General features: G+C 37.4%; 1 pseudogene; it reads right to left on the bottom strand.

Annotated features, from left to right (window-relative positions):
* Window positions 1–5783: 5783 nt before the first annotated feature.
* LOC103253670 overlaps window positions 5784–7054 on the bottom strand; it is a 2309-nt pseudogene continuing 1038 nt past the window's right edge.

The following is a 7054-nucleotide window of genomic DNA, read 5'->3' as shown; positions in this document are numbered from 1 at the left end:
ATATGATGCTTTCTAGATCTTCCTATGTTGATACCTGTAGATTAGTTCGTTTATTTTAACTGCTGTTCACTCTTTGAATGGGCATTTAGGTTATTTCCAGTGTTTTCACCATTAGTAACAGTTGCACTGAACAACACTGTTTGTGCCTCCTGGTGTACATCTGTGAGGAATTTCCCCATGCATGCATCTACAATTTTATTACATATTACTAAGTTGTTCTCCAGAATGTTCTTATAAGTTTACACTGCAGTCTGATTACAAATACAGAATTTCTGTATTCCAGGAACTCACTGAACAGGTCTGTTTAAATATGATAGTACTGTTGAAACAATTGATGCTTAAGAGAGAGAATACAAGATAGTGGTTCCCAAGTCATCTGTCCATGAGAATCACCCAATGGGTTTATAAAATGTAGATTTCTAGGTCTGGCCCTAGATCTACAGAATCACTCTAAGAATGTGACCTCAAAATGCTCATCAGGTGATTCTGATGAAGTTGATCTGTGAACCAAAGTTTGTAGACCACTAGTCTCAGCTATATTTTGATGACACACTATTCTAGATTTTTCTCTTCTTTAACCATACATTAATTAGACTATTAGAAAGCAACATATGTGGCTGCATTAATTGCTCTCCTTTACACATTGCCATGAAGTATGTGCTTGGCTTTTACTAAAAGGCTGTCATATAAGAACCACACAAGATTTGAGAGGAGAAGGTTAAAATTTTGCAATTCTATCTCATTCTATTGTGTTCTGTGTTAAAATTTCTCATTAAATTAAGGAAAAATACATTTTTAAACAGCCCTAATTGATCAACAGCAGTCAGACAAGGAAAGGAAAACAACCTTATGCTATAAACTTAAGTCAAAATATCTTCATGTATTAAAAATAATATTTAGGTCAAGTACAGTGGCTCATGCTTGTAATTCCAGCACTTCGGGAGGCTGAGGCAGAAGGCTATTGCTTAAGGCCAGGAGTTTGAGCAACATAGCAAGACCCCATCTCTAAAAAGAAAAAAAAAGTGAAAAAAATAATTTTGATTATTTTTATTTTTTCAATTATTCAATGAATGTAATAATTTTTATGTTGTTGGGGTTACTATTAAAGGTCTTAAGTGAAAATAAACTAAAAAAACAGAAGTATATCCCCACAAGATTTTTGTGTTATAACTTAATAAGAATATTAATATAATATACCAAGGATTCAAGGACAAATAATATAACAAATAAAAAGTTGAAAAGGGAGATTATAGAACTAGGAAAAATTGAGAAAAAACAGCACTATAGCAGATCTATTAAGTATATCAGAAATAACAAGGAACAGAATAGATATAACTGAAAATCAAATTAATGGCATAAAGTAACACTTGAGATAATCACAGTAAATGCGACAAAATGACCATGAGATTAAAGTAATTAGAAAATAACATATGTGAGGACAAAGATTATTCAACACAAAGATATTTGATGTCCTTGAAGTAGAAGTTTCAAATAAAGGAGCAGAAAAAGACATTTTTTGTCCCAAGATGATTCAATAGGGAAAGATCAGTCTTTTCAACAAATGCTGCTGGAGCAACACATGCCAAAGAATAAATTTAGTTTCCTATCTCACACCATATACAAAACTGAACCTAAGATAGATCAAAGATTTAAACATAATATTTATAGCTATAAAGCTCTTAAAGTGAAGGTCCATTGGAGTAAAGATTTCCTAACAAAATAGAAAAAGCTGTCATCACAAAAGAATATATTGATAAATTGGACTTTGTTCAAATTAAGAAGTTCTGTCCATCAAAAGAAACCAATAAGAGAAGGAAAAGACAAGCCATTTGTCTTTTATACAAGCAATACCTATATATAATAATAGACTCATATGTAGACTATAGAAAAAACATCTACAAATCAGCCAGAAAAAAACAAACAGCCCAATTTTTAAAAAATGAGTTTTCACAAAAATACTTGAATAAGCAACTCATAAAAGAGGATAACCACATGGCCATTAAGCATGTGAAAATATGTTCAACATAATTATTCATCAGGGAAATACAAGCCAAAACAACAATGAGATACCACTAAACACCTATCAGAATGGTTGAAATTAAAAAGGCTAATGATATCAAGTAACATCAAGGCTGTGGAACAAACAAAACTTTCATATATTGCTGATGGGTGTGCAAAATAATACAACCGCTTCAGTATATGAGAATATCTTATAACACTTAATATTAACTTCTCCTCTGACCCAGCAATTCTACTTCTAGATACATACCCAAGATAATTGAGTACATGTGCCCTTCAAAAGACATGCACAAGAGTATCAATAGCAGCTTTATTTACCATAGCCACAAACTGGAAACAAGTCAAATGCTCACCAATGGTATTAATAGAATGGATAAATTGTGACATATACATACAATGGAATATGTGCAGTACTAATTTAAAAAAAGAACAAACTACTGCCACATGCAAATATATAGTTGGATCTCACAAACATCATGTTGAGCAAAAGAAACCAGAAACAAGAGTACTTTTGGTATGATTCTATTTATATGACATTCAAGAACGTACAACTAACGTATGGTAATTGTCTTAATCTGTTTTATGCTGTTATAACAGAGTACCTGAGACAGGGTAACTTATAAGGAACAAATATGTATTCCTTACAGTTCTGGAGGCTCTAAAGTCCAAGATCAAGGGGCCAGTATCTGATGAGAGCCTGCTTGCTATGTCATAACATGGTGGAAGACAGCAAATGACAGGATAGAGAGCAAGATGTCAAACTCACAGCCTCAAGCCTTTTTAATAATAGACATTAATCCATTCATGTGGGTAGAGACATAATGACCTAAACACATCCCATTAAGACTCATCTCTCAATAATGTTGCATTGGGGATTAAGTTTCCAATATGTGCTTTTGGGAGGACACATTTAAACCATAGCAGTAATTGAGATGGATTTTTTTTTAAATGGCCACAATCTTTTTTGCAGCTCTTGCCATCAAAAGGTAGAACGTATTTCCCACTCCTAGAATCTGGGATGACCTTATGACTTGCTTTGACCAAGAGAACGTACTGTGAATGACACTGTACATTTCTGAACACTCTGCTCTTGCCCTTGTGCGTACCTGAGATTATCATATAAAGCAACCCACGCTACCCTCTTTGAGGATTAAATACCTATAGGGAGAGACAGAGACCCAGCTGATAGCCAGCACCAACCCCAGACATACGCATGAGACCATCTTAGACCATCTAGCCTTAGTCTAGCTGCCAAATGACTGCAACCACATGAGTGGCCCCAGGTGAGACCAACAGAAGAATTGCCCAGCTAAGCCAGGCTTAAATTTTTGACCCACCAAATTTTAAACCAAAAAATAGTTGTTATTTTAAGTCACTAAGTTTTGGAGTGGTTTCTAATAGATAACTGATACAGTGATAGAATATAAAATAGTGGCTACCTCTTGGGGAGGGGAAGTGGGAAGGGGAGGTGGATACTGACTGAGAAGGAGCACGTAAAAGCTTTCCATAGCTGGGCACAGTGGCCCATGCCTGTAATCCCAGAACATTGGGAGGCAGAGGTGAGAGGACTGTCTGAGCCCAGGGGTTTGAGACCAGTCTGGGCAACTTGGTGAGACCCTGTCTCTACAATAAATCAAAAAATTAGCCAGGTGTGGTGGCGAGCATGTGTAATTTCAGCTACTTGGAAGGCTGAGGCAGACGGATCACCTGAGTCCAGTGGGTCGAGGATGTAGTGGCCATGCACTCCAGGCTAGGCAACAGAGTGAAACTCCTACTCAAAAAAAAAAAAAAAAAAAAAAAAAAAACCTTCTGAGATGCTGGATATGTTTCATATCTTGGTCTAAGTTGTGACTATACAGTGTATATTTACAAACTAAACAAGTGTATACTTATGTAAAAATTCATCAAACTATACACAAGATTTGGGCACATTTTGTATGTTATACTGCAATAATCTGTTTTAAAGGCGAAGTCCAGTTTTTCTCGGTTCTCTCTTAGTGTGGTAAGCAGAATAATGGGCCCCAAAGATGTCCCAATCTTTGGAACCTATGACTATGTTAGGTCACATGGAAAGGGGAAATTAATATTGCAAGGTAAATTAAGATTGCTAATTAGCAGATGGGGAAATTATCCTGTATTATCCATGTAGGCCCAATGTCCTTAAAAGCGGAAACAAGAGGTAAAAGAGTAGAGTTAGAGGAAGATGTAATTACAGACACAGAGAAATGCAACATTACTGGCTTTGAAAGTGGAGGAAGGAGACCACAAGCTAGGGAATGCAAGTGGTCTCTAAAAGTTAGGAAATGCAAGGAAATGGATTTTCCCCTAAAGTCAACCTTGGCAAAATCTTGATTTTAGCAAATAAGACCCACTTCAAACTTCTGAACTGCGGAACTAAAAGATAATAAATTTATGTTGTTTTAAGCCACTAAGTTTTGGTCATTGGTTTTGGCAGCAATCGAAAATGAAAAAAAAAGTGAGTTGCTGCTGCAAATAAATTGGCCTCAATTCATTTTTTTATTGAGTAAAATATACATATATAATATACCATCTTTACCATTTTTCAGTGTATAGTTCAGTGGTAATAAATGCATTTATATTCTTGTTTTTTTAATTACTTTTTGTTGAAAACTGTGCTGAATACTAAATGTTCACCTTTACAATAAACAAATACAGTAAAGGTAACAAACTAAAACAAAACATACTTTGGATGCCATTTTTTTCTGTTTAGGACAGTTTTTTCTTTGGTCACAACAAACAGGAATGTACCTATACAAAGGCTCAAAATAGGCCATCTTTTTAAACAAAAAGGCAATGATTCAAAAAAGACTATAAAAAGAAAATCTAACTAGTTGATACAAATCTAATAGGATTTGTTCAAATCAGTCACATCTAATACCTCTGAAGTGTTATTGTATAAAATATCACATAAAGAAGATTACCAATGTCCAAAAAAGTAGATTTGGTCATAGACAATTTGACAAGTTACCATAAAAAGTGTTTTCTGAGACATAAGGAGATGCAACATCTTTCTTCTTGAATGCTTTTAGTTCAAGACTTTCCATTCAATAAAATAGCAGAGGATCTAAAACTGAGAAAAATATATTTGAGTGCAAACAGCTTATGAAGTTTAATACTTTTTTTACATCATCAGAGGGTTTTACTGAACTTACAGTCCATGTGTCTGTTCAGTATGCAGTTCAGATGTGAGAGATACCTCTCTGTACAGGAGCCTGTACTGTCTTCAATCCTATGAATGCAGGAGTCTAACACAGGTAAACCGTGTTCTCTCCATTTTGTAGTCATCTAACCTTCCTATTAACAAAAAGAGGTAACCAGCCCCTGTAGACTGAAGGGACTAGAATCATAGAATGGGGACTTCCTCTTAATTTTTTTTTATTTTGATATTTGGAACTCTTGATGTAGCATTCTACAGCAAGGTGTTCAGGACTTGCTGTGCCCAAGGAACTGATAAAGGGGAAAGCTCTATTCATTCTTTGTGATTTGATGCACAGATGAAAAACTACACAAAATAGCAGAAGTTTGTCATTAATAAATCTTATCCTAGTCTTTCAGTGCCTCCATGAGCAAATGACATCTTCAGTGTTCTAGCTCTTTTAGTTTTAACACTGCAACATCAGTGATACATATGTCCAGAATCAGTTAAAAAGACCGTCAAATTCCTTTTCTCTTTATTCACCTATATTACACTATATCTTGGTCTCAAGTTTATCTGAATGATTATCTTTGGGCATTCTCTGTTATTACTCCACGGGGTACTCTCAACTGTCCCCATGTTTTGTGGGCTAGTTTGGAAAGGGAACTTGGGAAGGGTTTGCCACTGCAGGCTGGTTGTGAGTCACTGGGATACCTCTAGGGATGATCCTTTTCATGGCTGCAGGAAATCCTCCTGGAGCCACACCCACAATGCCTGGTGGATATGTTATGTGGCACCATAGAACACGAGATGAAATGCTTGCTGACCTTTTACTGACCAAGAAGCTGATGTGACAAAGAATTCCTTGTTCAGTTTCTTAAGCTTTCTGGGATGCCACCTATGATTGCTCAGAGGATCTCAGTGGCAACTGTCTCCCTCATCTCTAATGATGCTTGTTCACTATATCAGGTGGCATGGAGAGAACAGATGAGACTTGGTGCATCTTTCAACAGATCCTGAGCAAAGCTAAAGGGCTCCAATACATGCACATCGAGGGCTGACCCTTGTATCCTGCCCTCCTTGAGTGCCTGGGCTTAAGGTTTTCTCACTCACCAGGCTACCACAATCTGCATTCACCAGGAAAGTTCCTTGCCTCATATGCTTTATGGTAATTTATGAGGTGGTGGTGATGTTCATTGAGATTGTAGTGCAAGGAGACACAGTCATTCTGATACAGCAAGTCCTGCAGGGTGTAGACACTCTGCACACCCAGGGACTGCTCTATCTCACACTGCAAGTAGGGGGTCATAAAATATGACACTGAATACAATGGTTTTGGCTCTAACAGCAACTGCCTGCCCCATGTGACCAAAGCTGATAAGGTTCAGCATCTCACCATGGATGCAGGCCACCATGAGGTGACCTTGTGGATCTACTCCATGCTCTGCACTCGCATGCCTTCCCACAGCATCTGGTATAGCCACATGTCCCACTAGGACAGATTGAGGATGTGACAGATGGTGGAACTGGCTGTTTCTTCCACAGCTATAGACAGGATATTGCACATGGCTATACTGACATTGCTAGCAGCCTTGATGTCCATATTGTCATAGCCACTGCTTATCCACATGATCACTCTCAGGGCCTTGAGTTTCTCAGGTCCTCCTTGGTGAGGGTAATGGTGTGGTCCATCATGGCACCTGCAGCTTCACTTAAAACCTTCTCATGGCCGGGCTTGGTGGCTCAGCCTGTAATCCCACACCTTTGGGAGGCTGAGGTGAGTGGATTGCCTGAGCCTGTGGGTTCAAGACCCGCCTGGGCAACTTGGCAAGACCTCATCTGTACAATAAATCAAAAATTAGCAGGGTGTGGTAGTGT

Source organism: Carlito syrichta, unplaced genomic scaffold (genome assembly GCF_000164805.1).
Source record: "Carlito syrichta isolate Samal-C Ts95f unplaced genomic scaffold, Tarsius_syrichta-2.0.1 Scaffold245254, whole genome shotgun sequence".
Lineage (NCBI taxonomy): Eukaryota > Metazoa > Chordata > Mammalia > Primates > Tarsiidae > Carlito > Carlito syrichta.
Note: the sequence above shows the minus strand (reverse complement) of the source record. Positions and strands in the feature narration are given on the sequence as shown.